This window comes from Rhinolophus hipposideros (assembly GCF_964194185.1).
Source record: "Rhinolophus hipposideros genome assembly, chromosome: 13".
NCBI classification, from domain to species: Eukaryota; Metazoa; Chordata; class Mammalia; order Chiroptera; family Rhinolophidae; genus Rhinolophus; species Rhinolophus hipposideros.
In genome coordinates, this window is record NC_138059.1 from 32,144,568 (window position 1) to 32,168,462 (window position 23,895).

General features: G+C 36.7%; 1 pseudogene across 1 annotated transcript in view; it reads left to right on the plus strand.

Annotated features, from left to right (window-relative positions):
- Positions 1–2,600: 2,600 nt before the first annotated feature.
- Positions 2,601–23,895, plus strand: part of LOC308506541 (replication protein A 32 kDa subunit-like) — a 50,086-nt pseudogene continuing 28,791 nt past the window's right edge. The window contains exon 1 of the transcript in view: positions 2,601–3,412. The product of the transcript in view is annotated as a replication protein A 32 kDa subunit-like (transcript). The remainder of the gene's footprint in view (positions 3,413–23,895) is intronic.

Genomic DNA, 23,895 nt, shown 5'->3' on the forward strand with positions numbered 1-23,895 from the left:
ACAACCACCAGGCCCCCAAAGTTGCATCGTCAGAAAGTAGGCTCTAAAATCAGTACAACCTCCAAAGAAGCTCACTGTCCAATGCCAACTCGAGATGCAGCCTAGAGGATAATAGATAAGGAAAATTTTCTTAGAAGCCAATGTGAGGGGCCCCAGAGGACTAGGGAAAAGGGAATTTTTCCCATAGAATATAATTAGGACTTAACAAGGTGTTTTAGTTTGGGCTGCTATAACAATACCATAGACTGGGTGACCAATAAACAACAGAAATTTATTTTTCACCATTCTGGAGGCTAAGAAGTCCAAGATCAAGTTTCCAGCAGTTTCAGTGTCTGTTGAGAATCCATTTCCTGGTTCATAGGTGGCTGTCCTCTTACTGTGTCCTCACATGTCAGAAGGGAGTGCTTTGAGCTTTCTTTTATGAGGGCACAAGTCACATTTATTAGGGATCTACCCTCATGACCTAACCACTTCCCAAAGGCCCTATCTCCTATTTAATCACATTGGGGATTAGGATTTCAACGTATGAATTGGGGGAAGACATAAACATTTAGTCCGTTGCACAGGGTGTGTTCAAAATTGCTGGCAAGAAAATGAATTGTGACTACTACGTGTTGCCCATTCTTCCCTTTTCAAACCATCATAATTATGTTGTTTCTGTTCTCTGCTCTTATGTGTCAACATGATCCCATCAGCTTTTTATCTTATAAATATTGTCAAAACCTCTTGTCCACTGATGAGTTCCTTTCCCATCCTCAGTACTGTTATACATTTGTTCTCTTTGGGCTTCCTTATTATCATATCTGTGTGATTTTAAGAAGGAGGTATGATAAAACATATACCACTTTGCTATATCAAATTTGGTGCCTTTAGCAACTTTTTAAAAATCATCTAAATAAGGTCAGACTTCTAGAATGGCTGAGTGAGAGTTCAGCAAATCATCTCACCAAAAAGAAACAATAAAACTGTCAAAACAACTACTTGAGAACTGAAAAAAGATATACAACAAATCGAGAAGCATTTATTCAAGAAAAAGTACTGAACCTCAATTGGAATACTTGGGAGTCTGTGGCATATTAGCGTACAGCTGCTTCCGTTCCCCCATCCTGTTCCATGATGTAGTAGTTCTACAGGGTGAGGCAAACCATAAGGACCGAGAGCCTTGCTGCCAGAGGGGGTTCATTGATTTAGATTGGAAAGTGGAACAACTCATGCCCAGTAGTTTTGTCAAAAGAGTGAGACAATCAAGGAGCAATATGAAACATCTGGGAAAGCCACCTTCACAGCTGGACTGAGGACATGCCACTGGTTGGAGGTAAGCAACATACTAGCATACCAGGTAGAGATATAACGGAAATCTGGGATAAAAACGTCATCGTGGTCATTGATATGCTTTTACACATCCCTGGTGATTTGGAAGCTGGTGGGCTTGTGTAAGGCTGCACACATGCTCAAGAGAGATCAGGTAGAACCCCAACTACTGTCACTTGTTGAATAAGAGGCCTGTTACTCAGAATGTAAAAGTTGAGGCTAACGTATAGACTGTCTAAACTTTAAATGCATTCCCTAAACCACACATCAACACATCAGCAAGGAATGGAGCTACATTAGTAAGTATATTAGTAGCTCTAAGTGTGTAAGGGCAACTTCTGACCAATCATGGGCTGGCCACTAAGTTGTGCGGATCCAGAGGTGACTCCTAGAAAACAAGGCTTAAGGGTAAAAGCCAGAATATATATATTTTTTTAAGTGAGCAACAACATAAGCAGCTGCACAAGGTAAAGGAATATCCTCTAAATAATTCATCTAGGCAAGTCCCTAAACAAATACCAAATAAAACAAAATGAAACAAAACAAAAAAACAAAAATCCACAACAACCACTTAGGGTAAGGTAGGGGGTAGATCAGAATCCAGAGATGCTACAATATATAATCCAAAATGTCAAATTTTCAAAAAAAAATTACAAGACATGCAAATAAGAAAGTATAACCCACATGCTGTCAGACATGTAGTCAATAAAAACTGAGGGGTTATGTTAGAACTTGCAGACAAAGATTTCAAATCAGCTATAATAAACATGCTTAAATGACTAAAGGAAACTTTAAATAATCAAAGGAAAGAATGCTGACAATAATTAATTAAATAGAGAATATCAATTAAATTAAAAAAAAGAAATTCTGGGGTTGAAAAGTATAAGCAAAATAAAAACATTCACTCGGGAATTCAACAGAAGATCTGAGCTGGCAAAAGAAAGAATCAGTGAGCTTGGAGATAGAGCAATAAAGATTAGCCCATCAAGTGAACAGAAAAAAAAAGGAATGATAATAAATGAATAAAGCCTCGGGGAAATGTGGAACACCATCCAGCACATATGCATAAAAGTAGACACAGAAAGAAGGGTGTAAAAGGTGCAGTAAACAAAAGTAAGAAATATTGGCCAAAACCCCAAATTAATGGAAAACACTAAACCACACATCCAAAAATCACAAAAGCAAATTGCCTGCAAGGTTCATTTAAAGTCCAAAAATGGCTGAGGCGCCTGGCATACCCAGCAGACTGGAACCTTTTGGGCCTCTTTCCTGAGGGAATCATGACCAAGATGTGGAATAGTGGATTTGAAAGTTATGGCAGCTCCACCTTTGGGGAAACCAGTGGCTACACACAGTTCCCTGGGGGCTTTGAATCATTGGCACCGTCTCAGGCTGAAAAGAAATCAAGAACCCGAGCCTATCACATTGTATCCTGTATCATATCGTAGCTGCTTTCTGCCACTCTGCTTGATAAAGTTTTCAGAATTGGGAATGTTGAGATTTCACAAGTCACTAATGTGGGGATAATCAGACACGCAAGTAAGACTCCAACCAACATTGTTTACAAAATAGGTGACATAATAGCTGCATCCATGGATGTTCCCCAATGGGTTGACACAGATGACACCAGTGGGGAAAACACTGTGGTTCCTCCAGAAACGTATGTGAAAGTGGCTGACCATCTGAGATCTTTTCAGAACAAAAAATACCTGGTGGCTTTGATGATCACGTCTCCGGCGGATATGAATGAGTTCACTGCACATATTCAGAGAGTAGTGAATGCACACACGATACTGAGGAAAGCTAACAGCCAGCACCCAGCAGCGAGTTCACCTATCAGCAAGCTAGGAATGGATAAAGCAGGGAAATTTGGTGGGAATAGCTTCATGCCAGCAATGGCCTCATTGAGGCCCAAAACCAGGTGCTGAATTTAATTAAGGCTTGCCCAAGACCTGAAGGATTGAACTTTCAAGAATTCAAGAATCAGCTCCAGCACATGACTGTAGTCTCAGTCAAGCAAGCTGTGGATTTTCTAAGCAACAGGGACACATTTATTCCACAGTAGATGATGATCATTTTAAATCCACAGAAATATTTTCCGGTTGGACCTATTTTCACAGTCTGTTGTCTCTAGCTGTGCACGTTTGGCCAACTGACTTCTAGAAAGTGGGCTTCATCTATAAAAAGTCTCATTTGACTTCCTTTTGAAACATACTGCTCTTCTGTTTCTTTGAAGCTCAAAGGGATCTAGGCAACTGACAAGGATGTAAGCCAGAGTGAATTTCTTAAAGAAGTTACAAATTAGCTAGTTATAACATCAGAATAGATAGAAATAGAAGAGTGATGCTACCAAGAGAGGTGGGTGGTATGACTTAAAATAATACTTGGAGTCGCTCTATTCCTAAAATGTTTCCTGTTGAGAGAAGAATAGGAGTAGGGCCTATGAACAGAGAGCTAGCCAAGAAACCCACTAACCTCTGCCTGTTTTTGTTCCCCATTTTAGTTATGTAGTATTACTTTTGGAATTGCACTTTCCTTCATCATGTTCTGACTGCTGCCCAAAGTGTTTTTATAAACATGAGGTTCTAGAGTGGTGGCCTCAGGATGAGGAGAGGAAGAAATGTTAGTGTTTTGCACAATATAAATACATCCATATATTTAATAAAGTTACATTATTGCAAAAATAAATAAATTCCAAAAATGATTTAGTGTAATACACTGTACTAGTAAAAGACAAAACCATATGACTATTTCAATAGACAAAGAAGCACTTGATGAAATCCAGTACATATTCTTTTTTTTTATTATTTCTTTTTTTTTATTTATTTTTTATTTTTATTTTATTTTAATATTCTTTTTTTTTTTTTTTTTTAAATTTTATTGGGGTGACAATTGTTAGTAAATTTACATAGATTTCAGGTGTACAATTCTGTATTATATCGTCTATAAATCCCATTGTGTGTTCACCACCCAGAGTCAGTTCTCCTTCCATCACCATATATTTGATCCCCTTTACCCTCATCACCCACCCCCCACCCCCTTACCCTCTGGTAACCACTAAATTATTGTCTGTGTCTATGAGTTTTTGTTTCTCATTTGTTTGTCTTGTTCTTTTTGGTTTATATACCACATATCAGTGAAATCATAGGGTTCTCTGCTTTTTCTGTCTGACTTATTTCACTTAGCATTATTCTCTCGAGATCCATCCATGTTGTCACAAATGCTCCTATATCATCTTTCCTTAACGCCGAATAGTATTCCATTGTGTATATGTACCACAACTTCTTTATCCATTCATCTATCGAAGGACATTTTGGTTGTTTCCATGTCTTGGCCACCGTAAACAAAGCTGCAATGAACATTGGCGTACATGTGTCTCTATAGAGAAATGCTTTTATATTTTTGGGGTAGATACCCAGGAGAGCGATTGCTGGGTCATATGGTAATTCTATTCGTAATTTCTTGAGGAACCTCCACACTGCCTTCCATAGCGGCTGCACCAGTCTGCATTCCCACCAACAGTGTATGAGAGTTCCTTTTTCTCCACAGCCTCTCCAACACTTGTTACTATTTGTTTTGTTGATGAAAGCCATTCTGACTGGGGTGAGGTGATATCTCATTGTGGTTTTCATTTGCATTTCTCTGATGATTAGCGATGTTGAGCATTTTTTCATATGTCTATTTGCCATTTGTATATCCTCTTTGGAGAAATGTCTCTTCAGGTCCTCTGTCCATTTTTCAATTGGGTTGTTTGTTTTTTTGTTGTTGAGTTTCATGAGTTCCTTGTATATTTTGGATATTAGCCCCTTATCAGAGGAATTGTTTGCGAAAATCTTCTCCCATTCAGTTGGTTGCCTCATTATTTTGTCAATAGTTTCTTTTGCTGTGCAGAAGCTTTTCAGTTTCATATAATCCCATTTGTTTATTTTAGTCTTTACTTCCATTGCCTTTGGAGTCAAATTCATAAAATGCTCTTTGAACCCAAGGTCCATAAGTTTAGTACCTATGTTTTCTTCAATGCAGTTTATTGTGTCAGGTCTTATGCTTAAGTCTTTGATCCATTTTGAATTAATTTTGGTACATGGTGACAGATAGCAGTCCAGTTTCATTCTTTTGCACGTAGCTATCCAATTCTGCCAGCACCATTTATTGAAGAGGCTGTCTTTCCTCCATTGTATGTTTTTAGCTTCTTTGTCAAAAATTATCTGTCCATATTTATGTGGTTTTATTTCTGGGTTCTCCATTCTATTCCATTGGTCTATGTGTCTGTTTTTCCGCCAATACCAAGCTGTTTTGATTATTGTAGCCCTGTAGTACAAGGAAAAATCAGGGAGTGTGATACCTCCAGTATTGTTCTTTTTTTTTAATATTGCTTGGGCTATTCGGGGTCTTTTGTGGTTCCAAACAAATCTGATGATTTTTTGTTCTATTTCTTTAAAAAATGCCATTGGGATTTTAATGGGGATTGCATTAAATCTGTATATGGCTTTGGGTAATATGGCCATTTTAACTATGTTGATTCTTCCAATCCATGAGCACGGAATGTCTTTCCATTTCTTTGTGTCTTCTTCAATTTCTTTCAAAAATGTCTTATAGTTTTCAGCATATAGGTCCTTCACATCCTTGGTTAAGTTTATTCCTAGGTATTTTATTCTTTTTGCTGCAATTGCAAAAGGAATTGTTTTTTCTATCTCTTTTTCTGAGATTTCATTGTTGGTATATAGGAAAGCAATGGACTTTTGTACGTTGATTTTGTAGCCAGCAACTTTACTGTATTCATTGATTGTTTCTAATAGCTTTTTGGTGGAGTCTTTAGGGTTTTCTATATATAGCATCATGTCATCTGCAAAGAGTGACAATTTAACTTCTTCATTCCCAATTTGGATGCCTTTTATTTCTTTCTCTTGCCTGATAGCTCTGGCGAGGACTTCCAACACTATGTTGAAAAGCAGAGGTGATAGGGGACAACCTTGTCGTGTTCCTGAACGTAGAGCAAAGGGCTTCAGCTTTTCACCATTAATTATGAGATTAGCTGAGGGCTTGTCGTATATGGCCTTTATTATGTTGAGGTATTTTCCTTCTATACCAATTTTAGTAAGTGTTTTAATCATAAATGGATGTTGTATCTTATCAAATGCTTTTTCTGCATCAATTGATAGAATCATATGATTTTTGTCCTTTATTTTGTTTATGTGATGTATCACATTGATGGATTTGCGAATGTTGAACCATCCTTGTGCCCCGGGGATGAACCCCACTTGGTCGTGATGAATAATCTTTTTAATGCATTGTTGTATTCGATTTGCTAGAATTTTGTTTAGGATTTTAGCATCTGTATTCATCAGAGATATAGGTCTGTAGTTTTCTTTTTTTGTGTTGTCCTTACCAGGTTTTGGTATCAGGGTAATGTTGGCCTCATAAAATGAGTTAGGGAGTACTGACTCTTCTTCAATTTTTTGGAAGAGTTTGAGCAGGATTGGTATTAGATCCTCTTTGAAGGTTTGGTAGAATTCACTGGTGAAGCCATCTGGTCCAGGACTTTTGATTTTGGGAAGGTTTTTGATGACTGATTCAATTTCGTTACTGGTGATCGGCCTGTTAAGATTTTCCAGTTCTTCATGATTCAGCCTTGGAAGGCTATATGTTTCTAAGAACTTGTCCATTTCTTCTAAGTTATTAAATTTGGTGGCATATAGTCCTTCATAGTATTCTTGGATAATCCTTTGTATTTCTGTGGTGTCCGTGATAACTTCCCCTTTTTCATTTCTGATTTTGTTAATTAGTGTCTTCTCTCTTTTTATCTTAGTGAGTCTAGCCAAGGGTTTGTCGATTTTGTTAATCTTTTCAAAGAACCAGCTTTTTGTCACATTAATTTTTTCTATTGTCTTTTTGTTCTCTATTTCATTTAGTTCTGCTCTGATTTTTGTTATTTCCTTTCTTCTGCTGACCTTGGGTTTCGCTTGTTCTTCTTTTTCTAGTTTTGTAAGGTGTTACATGAGATTATTTATTTGGGATTTTTCTTGTTTCTTGAGATAGGCCTGTAATGATATAAATTTCCCTCTTAAAACTGCTTTCGCGGCATCCCAAAAATTTTGGTAGGATGTATTTTCATTGTCATTTGTTTCTATGTATCTTTTGAGCTCTCCTCTAATTTCTTCTTTGACCCAGTCGTTCTTTAAAAGTATGTTGTTTAATCTCCATGTATTTGTGTTTTTTCCTGTTTTCTTTTTGCAGTTGATATTCAATTTCAAAGCTTTGTGATCAGAGAATATGCTTGGTATGATTTCAATCTTCTTAAATTTGCTGAGGCTGATTTTGTGTCCCAATATATGGTCTATCCTTGAGAATGTTCCATGTACACTAGAAAAGAATGTATAGTCTGATGTTTTAGGATGAAGTGCTCTATATATGTCAATTATGTCCAATTCATCTAATGTGTCATTTAGGGCTGCGATTTCGTTATTTATCTTCTGTTTGGATGATCTATCCATAGCTGTCAATGATGTATTTAAGTCCCCTAGTATAATTGTGTTTTGGTCAATTTCTCCCTTGAGTTCTGTTAGTAGTTGCTTGGTATATTTCGGTGCTCCCTGATTGGGGGCATAAATATTGATGACTGTTATGTCTTCTTGTTGTATAGTCCCCTTTACCATTATGAAATGTCCATCTTTGTCTCTTGTTATCTTTTTCACCCTGAAGTCTGTTTCATCGGAAATCATTATGGCCACGCCTGATTTTCTCTGTGTACCATTTGCTTGGAGTGTCAATTTTCACCCTTTCACTTTGAGTCTATGCTTGTCCTTGTAGCTGAGATGTGTCTCTTGTAGGCAGCCTATGGTTGGGTTTAGTTTTTTGATCCAATCTGCTACTCTGTGTCTCTTTATTGGTGAGTTCAGTCCATTTACATTTAGGGTGATTATTGATATGTGAGGATTTCCTGTCATTCTGTCTTTAGTTTTCTGGTAAGGCTGTGTCTCCATTGTTTCTTTGCCTTTTTGTTGTTGTCTGTTATTTCTGCGTGGTGGTATTCTATGATGTTTCCCTCTGTTTCTTCTTTTATTACAGTATATATTTCAGATTTGGATGTTTTTTGAGTGGTTACCCTTGAGTTTATGTAAAAGAAAGTTTGATATTTAGAGTATTCCAGTTTCTTCAATACGCTTACTTTCTCTATTCCCATATTCCAGTTCAGGCCTTTACGCTCCCCCTTTTTATGTTTCGGTTGCCACAAGTTGTCCCTGTTGATGGTGGTCTAATAGCCTCCTTTAGTATTTCTTGTAGTGCAGGTCGTGTATTAGAAAATTCCCTCAGCTTCTGGATGTCTGGAAAGGTCTTTATTCCTCCTTCATATCTAAAGGAGATCTTTGCTGGATATATTATTCTTGGCTCATGATTTCTCTCTTTCAATAGTTTGAATATTTGGTTCCATTCCCTCCTAGCTTGTAGAGTTTCTGCTGAAAAATCTGATGATAATCTAATGGGCTTTCCTTTGTAAGTTACCGTCTTCTTTTCCCTGGCTGCCTTGAGGATTCTTTCTTTGTCATTGATTTTAGACAGCTTCAATACAATGTGCCTTGGTGAAGGCCTGTTGGGATTGAGGTAATTAGGTGTTCTATTTGCTTCTTGGATTCGAGGATCCAGTTCTGTCCACAAGTTTGGGAAGTTCTCATCGACGATTTGTTTGAATATATTCTCTGTTCCCTTCCCTCTTTCTTCTCCTTCTGGTATGCCCATTATTCTTATATTGCTCTTTCTGATGGAGTCAGAAAGTTCTTGTAGAGTTCTTTCATTTCTTTTAAGTCTCAAGTCTCTTTCTTCTTCCTTCTTGTAAATTCCAGGTTCCTATCTTCGATGTCACTGATTCTTTCCTCCATCTGGTCAACTCTACTACCTAAGCTGGATATTTTATTGTTAATTTCTTCTATTGAGTTCTTAATCTCCAGAAATTCTATTTGGTTCTTTTTCAAGATTTCAATCTCTTTTGTAAAATGCTCATGGTGTTCTTTGATTGTGTTTCTGAGTTCATTAAACTGCCTTTCTGTGTTTTCTTGCATCTCGTTCAGTTTTTTCAGAATTGCGATCTTGAATTCTCTGTCATTTAAATCACAAAGGTCCATATCTCTAAGTTCCTTTTCTGGAGACTTTTCACTTTCTTTCTGAGCTATCTTGTTGCCTTGGTTATTCATGGCAATCACTGATTTACTATTTCTCTTCCTAGACATCTACAGGAGTGTCTTCTGCAACAGGTTGATAGGTATGCGAAGAGCTTTTGGAGTTCCAAAGCTCTTTCTGCACCAGATTCAGAGCCCGTTTGTTTCAGCAGTTCTGTTTACTCCTGCAGGGATCCGCCCAGATAGGTGGGGCCAGGGGCGGGGTGAGTTGTGAGAGGTGGCCCAGAGCAATGGCGGCGACCACCACCACAGCCAGTCCTGCTTCCACAGCTCCCTCCCCTTTGCCGGAACTAGTTGAGCTGCGAATCTGTGTCTGCGGTCCACAGTTCTCAGAGCAGCAAATATTCTGTCCTTTGATCCGACACTGCTACTTTATCGCTTCTAGCACCGGGCAGGTGGGGGCGGGGCGAGCTCTGGGAGGGTAGGGAGGGGGCGGCTAGTCTCCGTGCCTAAGGCTTCCGTTCTCCGCTCGGCAGTGAGGGCTTAAACCACCGATTTCAGCCCTCTTCCCTCAGTCTTTGCTCCGAGGTCTGCCGTGAGCGAGCGTTGGGTTCAGCGGTTTTGTATGCTGCCCCCTCAGCCCTGTGGGCCGTAAGCGGAGCCCTAGCAGTCCGAGTCCTTCCCTCTCCCGCAGCTGCGGAGGATCCGGGAGCAGCGGGCTCCGAGCACTGAGCTAGGTCTGTGTCCTGCACCCGAGCGGCTCGTCTCCGCACTTCTCCTCTCCCTCCTCCCCCGCTCGCGCGATTCACCCACCTGGAGGTGAATTCAGTAGTCGGCCTCTTCGTCTTGCCTGTCTGCTGTGCAAGGAGTCCTTTGTGGAGTTATTGTTGTCCGATTCGTTGTAAATTCCAGGGGAGCGTTACAGAGGCTCACCTCACGCCGCCATTTTTCTCCTCTCCTCCTATTTTAATATTCTAATAAGAACTCTCAACAACTTAGAAGTAAAAGGAAACTTCCTCAAACTAATAAAGAGCACCTACAAAAAACCTACAGCTTATATTTTACTTACTGGTGAAAGATTAAAAGCTTTCCCAATAAGATTGGAACCAAGACAAGAATGTCTACTCTTGCCACTTCTCTTTATTTTGTACTAGAGATTCTAGACAGTATAATCAGGCAAGAAAAAAGAAATGAAGAAGTAAAACTGTCAGATGGCATGTTTCTGCATGTAGAAAATTCTAAGGAATCCACAAAAACTAGACATAATACACGAGATCATGATCTTATGTAAGGTTTCATGATCAATCTACAAATCAATTGTGTTTCCCTATGCTAGCAATAAAGAAACCAAAAATGGGCACAATGAACCCTTTCTATTCACAATAACACCAAATGAATTAAATACTTAGCAATAATTTTAACAAAGGAAGTGCAAGATTTGTACATTGAAAACTACAAAACATTGTTGAGAGATTAAAGATCATAAATAAATGCAGATGCACTACATGCTCATGGAATGGAAGACTCAATATTGTTAAGATTCCAGTTCTCCTGAAATTTATCAACAAATTAAACAGGATCCCTATCCAAATTCCCCATACCTTTTTTTTGTAGAAATTGACAAGCTCTTCCTAAAATTTGTATGAAATGCAAAGGACCCATGCCAAAATAAATTTGATAAGAACGAAATTGGAGGACTTATGTTTCCCAATTTCAAAATGTACTTAAAGCCACAGCAATCAAGATGGTGTGGTAATCAATGTGATAGAATTGAGAGTTCAGAAATAATACCTTACATTTATCATCAATTGATTTTTCAGTGAAGAAGCCAAGGCAATTCAGTGAGAAATTATTTCACACCATATGCAAAAATCTTCCTCAATATTTGTCATAGACCTAAATGCAAGCAATAAAACTGAAACTTCTGAAAGAAGAGAGGAGAAAAATCTTCATAACATTAAGTTAGGCAAATATTTTCTCAATGCTAAATCAACTATATAATAGATGTATAAATTTAAAAAAAAGATACATAGCATTCCATAAAATTTTTAAAATTTGTACTTCAAAAGATCACACTAAGGGCTGGCTTGGTGGCTCAGGCGATTGGAGCTCCATGCTCCTAATGCCTAAGGCTGCCGGTTGGATTCCCACATGGTTCAGGGGGCTCTCAACCACAAGGTTGCCGGTTCAACTCCTCGACTCCGCAAGAGATGGTGGGCTACGCCCCCTGCAACTACGATTGAACACGGCATCTTGCATTGAGCTGCTGCTGAGCTGCCGGATGGCTCAGTTGGTTGGAGTGCGGGCTGTCAGCCACAGGGTTGTCGGTTTGACTCCTTACAGGGATGGTGGGCTGTGCCCCCTGCAACTAACAACAGCAACTGGACCTGGAGCTGAGCTGTGCCCTCCACAACTAAGATTGAAAGGACAGCAACTTGACTTGGAAAAAATCCTGGAAGTACACAAAGTTCCCCAATAAAATTCTGTTCCCCTTCCCCAATAAAATCTGTAAAAAAAAAAAATACTGCAGGATATATTGTGCTTCTGAACATGGTTCATGAATTTTACTACATTCCAGTGACAAATTAGGAAGTTCCCATTATTTTATTTTTTTAATCACAGAGATTTCTAGCAAAGAACTTTTTAGAAATCTGAAAGTAATTTTAAAATTACATGTGTATCACTATTTTGTGAGACCATGTAAAACATGGAAATACTTTGACTTGAAAACGTGAGAAAGCAGTGTATATTGAACTATTTTTGATAAATTAGCTTCTTTATTATGGAAAGGCTAAAGGTTAATAAATTCTGTTTTGGGAGCAGCTGGTTGGCTCAGTTGGTTAGAATGCAGTGTTCATAAGACCAAGGTTGCCGGTTCAATATGCACATGGGCTAGTGAGCTGTGCCCTCCACAATTAGATTGAAAACAATAACTTGACTTAGAGCTGATGGGTCCTGGAAAAACACACTGTTCCCCAATATTCCCCAATAAAAAATGTATAAATAAATAAATATATATAAATAAATAAATTCTGTTTTGGGTATAAAAATTTGAAATTAAAATAATGCTCTGAAAAAAGTTATATATACTACACTACTTAGCATACTATACTATACTGCTTAACATTTCAACTTTTAAGAATCTACCTAAGAGAAATGAAAACATTTCCACTCAAACATTTATATGCTAATATTCATAACTGTGTTATTTATAATAGCCAAAACTGAATACTACACAAATATCAATCAACTGGTGAATGGATGAACAAAATATTGCACATGTATACAATGGAATAACTGTCCATCAATGAAAAAGAACAAACTACTGATAAATGCTACAACCTACATGAACCTTCAAAACATTATTCTGAGTGAAAGAAGACAAGTAGCACTTGTTATATGATTCCATTTATGTAAAATGTCCAGAAAAGTCAAATCTGTAGAGAATGAAACTATATAGCGGTTGCCTGGGGCTGAAGATGTAAACAGGGATTAATTGTAAATGAGCATATGGGATCTCTTTGGGGTGATGGAAATGTCCTAAAGCTGAACTGCGGTGAGGTTGCAATACTGTATAGATTTCCTAAAAAAAATAAGTGGATCTTAAATTGAGTGAATTTTATGGTATGTACATTACATCTCCATAAAGCCATTTACAAAAAATTACTGAAACCAATTGCACACAGCCTAGAAGCGTGTGTGTGTGTGTGTGTGTGTGTGTGTGTGTGTGTGTGTCTTTATTTTTCATTTGTATTTGAAGTGTTTGCTGGTATTAACAAAGGACTATTACAATGATTCCTTTTCTTACAGGAAAAGGACCACAGGCCTTGGCATCAAGCACAGGCCCTTGTATTAACTCACACTTCCTGCCATGTCTATCATCTCTCTTTGCATTCAGTAAAAACAGAGTCTCAACCTTTTTGGTTTTAAGGTCCTTTTATACTCCAAAAAATGTTAAGGACCCCAAAGATCTTTTGTTTATGTGGTTTATGTCTATTGATATTTAATGAATTAGAAATTAAACAACTTTCAAAAAGATTTAGTAAAATATCAGTAATAAACATAATAAACATGTTAGCATAAGTTACACATTTTTATTTTTAAAAACCATATTTTTGAAACAATATAATTTAGGAGAAAGAGTAGCATTGTTTTACATTTTCATGTCTTTTCAATGTCTGCCTTAATAAAAAGTGGCTGAATTCTTATATCTACTTCTCCTTTCAATTTGTTGTGATTGTTGTTTTGGTCAAACTATATGAAGAAAGTATGGCCTCACACAGATATGGAAAAGGAAGTTGTATTTTGATTAGTTTCTCAGATAAATTTGGGTATTCTTCTTTATGCCACACCAACACTTGAAAAACTAGTAGATTCTTAAAGGTTAGTTGCAATATGGAATCTGTAACTATATCAATAATTTCCATAGTCTGCTATATGAAATCCATTGGTCTATGATGCTCTTTGAATGGATCTTTTACCCATGCATGATTTTATAAACTGGTCTTTTGGGAAGAAAAGAAAAGTGGTTCACAGAGTTATGCAGATATTCCAAATGTTGACATTTTATTGAACAATATCAAAAAAGTCACCAATCTCATCAAAAAAATCTGTAAGTATTGGGAAGCTGTCAAACTCACAGTGGTAGATACAAGTTTTTCAGAACTCTGATTTTCATTTGTTAGCTTGTATTTTTATCATTGGAAAAAATATTGTCTTGTTTTCCTTAAAGTAACAGTCTTATTTTGTACATTTTGGAGAAAACATCTGCCAAATACCAAGTCTGAATAGCTATAATTTTTATGTCAGTCCTTTCATGTGAAAATGGTGTTCCATGAAGAAAGTGCCTCAGTCAGCTGGCAACTCAAACAATTGCACAAGTGCTTTTTCTGGAAATAACCATTATACTTTGGCATGCAGTGGGCATACTTAGTGTTTACTTCCCATTTCATCAATTACAATTTTTTAAAATGTGTACTCAAGGGTCAACATTTAATGAAGTTAATACTTTTGGACATTCTTAAGTGAAATTGGCTTCTTTTTTTTCTTTAAAAGTGAAGAATCCAATTGTTTTGGTGTCACTGCCTTGATACATACAAAGGGGCCAGCAGTTTTACCACCATTGCATTAGCATCATCAACACAAATATCAACACAGTGAAAAAGGCACATAACATATTAGTGTTTTATGAAAATAATTTTGAGCTATGAAGCTCCTGAAAGAGGGGTCTGCAGACCACTCTTTGAGAACCACTGAACAAATTTCTAACAGCTGACAAGCAGGTCATCATCCAGTTTCATACTTGTTCCATCTTCCTGGGCATTCCTTCACTCTTCCTCCCTCAGAGTTCCTGCCAATTTTTCAAAGATCCAATTCAAATATTCTCTCTTTCTTAAAGATTTCCCTGATCCTTTCTTCCCTGCCATCACTGAGCTGATCTTTTTCTCTTTTGTTTTGCCATGGTACCTTGCACATATCTTACTATAGTATTTATCATTGGTGTTGCACTTTTTGTGTATATCTCTTATTCATATCCTCAGCACTTACTAGACACTCAATAATTTAATGAGGCTGAACTTTTGTAATTGCCTACCAGAAAATCATAGCAATTGCTTTTTCTTCTTACTCTTGTGGGCCATTTTCTAGTATCTAAATATAATAGCACGGCCATCACAGCACTCTGCGCTGTGTGTGTGGTACACCCTATTCTTATATAATTGTAGTTCTTAGTTGTGTGCCCTTATTTGTTAATTATTCACACATACATTCTATAAATAAACATAAACCCATGTATTCAATTCCCGTGATAGTAGTACTGAGATTATGTATAGTATTTTTAATCAAATCTGTTTTATGGTTTTTTTTTAAATAGAGTTTTTATAAAAGTTTATTTAAGCCAAACCAATGATATGTGCCAGATTTCAAATGCTCCTGTTTTATCTTTTATATACTCTGCTTTTTAAGTTAAAGTAACATGTAGGTACTAAATGTTTCTATTTATCATCAAAGAAAAAGAGAGTTTAAAATTCTTTCAAAGAGTAATTAATTTGGCTCATATGAAAAACACTTTATAATGAAGTGGTAACACTTATTCCATCTGCGGATTTTAAATGGATTGTTACCAAAAAAAAATCAATGTACATTTTTTCATTTGTGTACTATTCATTTTTAACGCTTGTCAGCAGACAGAAAAATATACTTAATAGACTGTGATTCTGATTGAAGAATTCTTTTGTCCATTAAGACTATTATGGGTGTGGTCCTTTTATGCCATATGTTTTTGAAGTTCCCATCCTGCAAGAAATATATGTTTTTTCAAATCCAGAGAATTATCTCTTCTCAGAAAAATATTCTTGCACACAGAAAAGCAATCATTTCACTAAATAGAATGTGAAATGAAACAAATGACAGGACAAACAAGGAACAAACACATTGTAATACAGGAAGAATGTGCTAGCGTGCTAGAGCTTGTGTCTTGCTGTTAAGACAAATAATGTGATATATCAACAAGATGTAACATAATGTGTAAAAATTTTGTAAGTGTGTGTGTAAGGGTGGATGTTCTTGGAGGATGGCTGTTCTTGTTGATAAGCATTCATTATTATATTTCTGCCTAAGGAAAATGAAGGTTTTAATTCAGATGTAATTCAGCAAAGACCACTGTGTAATCACAACAGCCATCAACAAACTGATTCATGTGCAGTTGGTCCAAAAGTTACAAAAGCTGTTTCTGAGTTCTTGTTTGTACCCACCATTTTAAGATTACATCAGAATTAAAGCATGCAATACTTGAACTGACTTCAAAGCCTAAACTTAGACTTCTAGTTAGTTTAGCTTTTTTCTTTTATTGGTTCATGTTTTCCATTTGGCTTCCATATCCTGTTCTAGCTTGATGCCCCTTCTAGAATTTCATTTACAAACCTTACAGCCTTCGTTGGTGAAACACACTAATTAATGTTGTGGTGGTGGCTGAGGATTTTAGCAATCTCATGCCTCCTGCTTGGAAAAATATCTGCTGTTTTTCCACCCATATCTAGCACCATATTGAACATGGCAAAATACGTCTTGTGGAACTCTAAATACATTTAATCAAAGTGCATGTAAAGAGGACTGTTCATATTACCTGCTGCCAATACTACTAATCATGAAGCTCAAACCTTTCAATGCAACAAAAATATGAGATCTACATTATCCTTATAAGATATTTTTCAAGAAAAAACAACAATAAAGTAAAAACAAGTCATCTTATGATTTTTGTTTTTTTTAAGTCCCAAGTAATGGCTTAGGTCAACAACATTCCAGCTTTATAAAATGGACAATTCCATGGGTTTTGTAAATCCCTTATGAATAAATTATGCAAGACTAATTTTAGGGACAAATTCTAGTTCCACAGGTCTTTGGCCTACCTGGGAATCCTGTACAGAAAACCAAGCTCAGATTTGCAGTTTTATGCTTGAAGATTTGTCTATGACAAAGTTCTCAAAAGATTTTGGTTAGTGCGTTGATACATCCACCATATTCTAGTTGGAGTTGAATAAATTTAAAATTACTTTTGTTAATTTGCCTACTAAGCTTTTAGCAGATCTAGGAGGTGCCATATATTTTTGGTTGAATCTAAGGTCACCTTATCTGCATGCTGTTTTGCGATGAGAAGGTACATGTCAATTCAGTGTTTCATGAGCACTGTGTAGGGGCCAGCTTTTTAGTAGATTTAAAACCTTTGACGAAATAGTTGGGTAGTTTTATAAGCACTGTACTTTGTAGTTGCTGAGGTTATAGTTAAGTTTTCAACTCTTGGGTTTCTCAACTCTAGCTAACTGATGAAGAGGAAAAACAAGCTCCTCTTGAAACTCCAAATTCGGTGAGCCTGAAACATAACACCCTTGTTTAGTTGGCTGACTTGGCCACAGTAGTTGGCCATCTGTAAACCAAGGGAGATGGAACGGATACTTTGTGAATCTTGCTGGAGATGTAGCAAGCTACACTGCCAAGTTCAAAGCTCTATTTGCCAGATTACTTTATTATCCAAATCCTCATGCATTTGAAAGCTTTATGTGTCCCTTGAGACCTTCTGATGAATGTGATTCCAATATACTTCCAAAAACCTGGAGATCCAGGATTAACTAATAACAAAAAAATACATTTACCTTGAGCTCTGATTGACAGAATTTGTGTTAACATCGCCCCTTTGTTCTGTCTAATGTGTGTGTGCGCAAACACAAAGGAATGACAAGTTGGTTCCAAAACAACAGTTTAAAAAAGTATGAGGAAAAAACCTGGATGTGGCTTGCTTAAGGCTGTTTTCCTCACAGTTTAAAAATATCTTTTCCAAGATGGCATGCTCTGGTTTTTCTAACATTTAATTGAAAGTTTCTTTTGAAATATAGAGAAATCTAGATCAGAAATGTATTCCTTGACTTCTACTTTTAAAACACCGATCACAATTCTCAGTAGCTTCAACATGTATGTTATTTATAGCAATGCTCATATTTTACTAAAGGAGGTGGAAAAACAAACCCAAGATGAAAATATGTATCGCTTACTTTCTTTTTCACAATCTTGTACAAATTGAACAACAAAGCTGTGGTCAGTACTAACAATATCAGAATTTCCATACTGTAATAATGATGATGACATTGATCATGATGATGATTGCTAACATTTATTAAATGGTTATTATGTACCAGGTTGTTCTACATTCCTCACAAGAACTGGAACCATCAGAAAATTACAGATGCAACAGCTGGGGTACAGTGGGGTCCACTGCTAACAGCGTACATCATTAAAGCATGAAGCCTTCCCTTCATCAATTCCCTTTTGAGCCCATCCAATACAACTCAAATTTGCTTCATTATGACACCTAGCCTCGGTGTCAGGAGAACAGAAGCCCAAGCCTCATGTTAAGCAAATTTGTCTTCTTGTTGACATTAAGAATAACATTGCTTATTTCCAAGGAATGGAATACACTATTAAGTAATAAGTGCAGTTCTCATACCTCTGTGGCAGATAGATAAAATAATCTCTTTAGAAGTGTTTGATTTTTCTAAAATCTGATGCTTGGCTTTGGTTTTAGATTCTAATACTTGGCCTAAAGATGCTGACTTTGAAGACATAGCAGTGTTTTTCTCTGTTACAATATGTTTTGGTGATGCAATGCTTGTGAGGATAATTTTGTATTGTTGGTCATGTAAGAATTGATTAGTACTTCAACTCAAAGTATGGGTGAAAAAAATCAATCTTTTTTAAATGTGGAAGTTATTTTTTGAATGATTTCTGAGAGCTAGTTCAATGGCATGGCAACTTAAATATGTATGTATACGTGCACGCTTCTGTGTAAGTCAGTCTTCATCTAAATAGTAACTCATATGCTCATGTATTGTTGTTTGTGGGTGATAACAATATGGATGCGATGTACTTTCCTTTTTTGTTGTTAAAAATAATCTCATTGCATGCTTTGATTGGTACATTGGTCAAGATAGGCCAGACTATACTATTGCAATAAACCCTAAAATCTAAGTTGTTTTAAAAATCACAAGGTTTGTTTCGTTTTGCTTTAAATCAATCACCGTCATACTGGGTCAATCAGGTTTCCTTCAATGGTCTCCTTCAAGCAGTGACTCTGATTTCCAGCCTCCTTTTATGTTTTGATGTGAACATCTTAAAAGCATGTCTTCCTGGGTCATTGTGGAAAGGGAAGAGAGATTGAGGAAATATAGGAGGGGTGGGAGGGGGGAGGTAGTGTTTTATGGCTGGGCCTGGAAATAGTATACTTTACTTTCACCCACATCTTTACCCCAGAATTCAGTCACATGGCCCTAACATAAATGCACGAGAATTTGGGAAATGTAGAAATAGAAATCCAGTGTGCCTACATAAAGGAAAACAAAATGGGATTTGGTGAACACATAACATTGTCTCTGCCACAATTGGGAAGGAATCAACTTCTTGGAAGGCAGAGTGAAAAGATAGAAAGAACAACTGGGTTGTGACTATATATATTTTTATGCAAAATGTAAAATGTCCCTAATTCAGTGCATACATTTTCTCTTCTATTTAAGGGATTATTAAGGTTTAGCAACTGCTAATTTGCACTAGATTTCGTCTTAGAGCCAGTGGTCAAAGGAGAATGAAGTTATTAAATTGCCCACGCACATCAAAAACTGAATGGTACTTAGGTACTTTCCAAGTAGTCTTGATTCTATTTTTATGAATTTACAGATCATCCTTAGTGCAAGCTGAGATTACTAAAGTTATAGGAAGCAAACAGATAAGGGCCACATGTTTCCTATCATGTAGAAAACTAAACTGGAAATCACTTAATCTAAGTTTGCCTATCTTTAGATTCTTGCAATATAAAAATAGGATTGATCTATAAGAACTTAAGAAATATTTGTGGATGTGAGGGCGATCTGGCTGCGACATCTGTCACCCCATTGATCGCCAGGGTTGATTCGGCTGATCTGGCTGGCTAGGCGGGAGTCCCCTTCCTCCCTCACCGATCCATGTGCGTCCCTCCCGAAGCTGCTCGCTCGGTCGAAGAGGATGACCTTCCCAGATGGAGGAGAGGACCGTCTTCTCGGTCAAGGGTATACAAGTAGCTGCGCTCTCCTGCTAGAACCTCCAAACAAGCTCTCAGGAAATATTTGTGGACTTCTGGTACTGGACATGATGGAGTAATTAGTATCAGATCTGCTCTCTTGCCATAAACAACTGTTAAACAGAACAAAATATACAGAGCAACTGTTTTTAGGCATTGGATAATATGCAGTGCAAGGCTGCAATTGTGAAGGAAAAGAAGCAAAAAATGAGAGCTCTACTTTCAAACTGGGGGCATTTTCCAAACAATTTGTGGGGAATTGGAGCAGAAAAATAGATAGGAAATTGGGGTTGCTACAGTGGTTGTAAATGCAATACAAGGTACATAGAAAGGAGAGAGCCCCCAAGAAGTAACACCAGGAATCTGCATAGAGGTTTCCTTTGGGCCGTTGGCTAAATTCTAAGCTGCATAGTGTTGGGCAAGACATATCAGGAAATAGCAACTGGAGAAGCTAACAGCAACCTTAGATTTCAAACGTTGCACAATGCTGTGAAGACATTGGAGAGAATTTATTGAAACTCTAAGGAGGCCATGCTCTAGGACTAAAGACTATACCATATAAGTAAGGACTAAACCCTGGAACTAAGGAAAAATCTGAAATAAACCCGCAGTAAAAGCGTAAAATAAACTCAACAGGATCAAAGTGATCCACTAGTACTTTAACTTTCAGCCAGAACAAAACTCAACACTCTTCAGAAAAAGATTAAAAAAAAATCCAGATGATATAGGAACAGTTGTGACAACATGGATGGATCTTGAGATTATAATGATAAGCGAAATAAGTCAGACAGAAAAAGCAGAGAACCCTATGATTTCACTGATATGTGGTATATAAACCAAAAACAAGACAAACAAATGAGAAAGAAAAACTCATAGACACAGACAATAGTTTAGTGGTTACCAGAGGGTAAGGGAGGTGGGGGGAGGGAGATGAGGGTAAGGGGGATCAAATATATGGTGATGGAAGGAGAACTGACTCTGGGTGGTGAACACACAATGGGTTTTATAGATGATGTGATACAGAATTGTACACCTGAAATTATGTAATTTCATTAACAATTGTCACCCCAATAAATAAATTTTAAAAAAAATCCAGAGTCTTTCTATGTCTAGTATAAGTTGGAAAAATTACTGGACATGTGAGGAAGCAGGGAAAAACTGACCAATAATAAAAAGAAAAAATGGTCAGTTGAAGAGATTCACAGATGATCAAGATACTGGAATTAGTAAAGAAGACTTTAAAATAATAAATATGTTTTTAAAATTTAAATATCTTTCTCTCTTTTGAGGTTTCATATGAAACCACAGCCCCAGATGACAGCCTGACTACAACCTCAAGAGAGTGCTTGACCCAGAGACATCAGCTAAGCCAGACTCACAGATTCTGACACACAGATACTGTGACATAGTAATGTTGTTTTAAGCCACAAAAATACTTAAAGCAAAAGATGGAACAAAAGATGGCTGAAGAGATGGGTTAGTTACATCAGAGAAAGGGAAACTTAAAGAGAAACAAATGAAAATTCTAAAACAGAAAAATACAGTATCTGAAATGAAACCACTGAATTGGGTTCAACCACAGATGGATACAGCAGAAGAAAGGATTAGAAACTTAAAGACAGGCTAATGGAAATTAATCAAATTAAAGGACAGGAAGTGAAAGGTGAAAAAATAGGACAGCGTGCTAATGGGACAGCAGCAAAAGATCTAAAATGTATAATGGAGAGAGAATGAAGTAGAAAAAATCTTTGACGATATAATAGCTTGAATTTTTCCAAAATTTATGAAAGATACAACCTACAGATCCAAGAAATTCAGAGAACCTTAGGCAGAATAAATTCTTTGAAGACTACACATAGGCACATTATAGTCAAACTGCTAAAAAACAAAGATAAAGAGAAAAAATTTAAAGTATCCAAAGGAAAAAGACATAATACATTTAGAAGTGTTATTATTACAAAAATAAGATAAGTGGCTGATTTTTTATCATAAAAAATGGAAGCTAGAATGGAATGACATCTTTTACAGTTATGAAAGAGAAAAAGAATCTGTCAACCTGAAATTCTATGTGCAGTAGAAATAGCCTTTAAAATTTAAGGTCTTGTTTTCACCTTTGTCAGAGCCAAGAATTCAGCTGGCGCTGGCATGACATTGGTGACAGGGTTGAGGAGATGGCTTGTATATTTAGGAGACTGATTACATAGAGGAGGATTGACAAGTAATATACTGATGATAACAAGAGCCAGGTTTTCAATGACAGAGAAGGAAGTTACAAATGCGGTAAGTACAAAATACTTGTTAAATTTACAGTGGAGAAACATGGCATGTGCCGTCTTCTTTATTGTGGTAAAATCCACATAACATAAAATTTACTATTTTAACATTTCTTGATGTACAGTTCAGTGGCATTAAGTACATTCACATTGTTGTGCAACTATCACCGCTATTTATTTCCAGCACCTTTTCATCTTCCCAAAGTAAACTGCACCCATTAAAGAATAACACCTTATTCCCCACTCCCACATCCCCTGACAACCACCATTCTACTTTTTTTCTCTATGAATTCATTTTCTCTATGAATTTGGTGATTCTAGATACCTCAGATGAATAGAATCCTACAGTATTTTTCTTGTTGTGATTAATTTATTTTACTTAGCATAATGTTTTTAAGGTTCATCAGTGTAATAGCATGTGTCAGAATTTCCTTTATTTTTAAGGCTGAATAACACTCAATTGTAAGTATGTACCACATTTTGTTTATCCATTCACCCATCGATGGACTTGGAAAGCAACTTGAGTTACTTCCATGTTTTAGCTGTTGTGAATAATACTGTTATGAACATGGATATACAAATATCTCTTCAAGACCCTGCTTTCAACTCTTTTTGGTATATACCCAGAAGGAGAATTACTGTATCATATGGTAATTCTATGTTTAATTTTTTTGAGGAAGCACCATATTTTCCATAGTGGCTGTACCACTTTATATTCCCACTAGCAGGACACAAGTGTTCCAATTTTTCCACATCCAGTTGTTATTTTATGTTTTGTTTGTTTCATTTTTATTTTAATAGGCATCCTAATGAGTGTGAAATATTTTCTCATTGAGGTTTCCCTAATGATCAGTGCTGCTGAGCATCTTTGCATGTGCTCATTGGACATTTGCATATACTCTTGGAGAAATGTCTATTTAAATCCTGAAGCCCATATTTGAATTAAAGTTGCTTGTTTTCCTTTTGTTGAGTTATAGGAGTTCTTTATGAATTTTAGCTATTAACCCCTTATCAGATATAGGATTTGAAAATATTTTCTTCTATTCTGTAGGTTGCCTTATCATTGTTGATTGTGTTCTATGATGCACACGTTTTAAATTTTGATGTAGTCTAATTTATCTAATTTTTTTTTATTGCTTGAACTTTTGATGTCATTGCCAAATCCAATGTCATGAACCTTCTCATGTTTTCTGGTAAGAGTTTATAGTTTTAGCTCTTACCTCTAGGTCTTTGATTCATTTTGAGTTAATTTTTGCTTATGATATAAGGGAAGGTCCAACTTCATTCTTTTGCACATGAATATCCAGTTTCCCCAGCACCATTTAATTCTTTTTATTATGTATGATATAAAAAGAATGTCTGTTCCCCATTAAGTGGTCTTAGCACCCTTGTGGAAAATCATTTGACTGTATATGTGAGGGTTGTTTTGGGCTCTCTGTTCTATTGTGTTGCTCTATATGTCTGTCTTTATGGCAGTACACACTGTTTTCATTACTATAGCTTTGTAATTGGGAAGTGTGAGTCCTCTAACTTTGCCTTTCATTTTCAAGATTGTTTTGGCTACTTAGGGACATATACCATCTTAACCAAGTAGTGAAAGTTA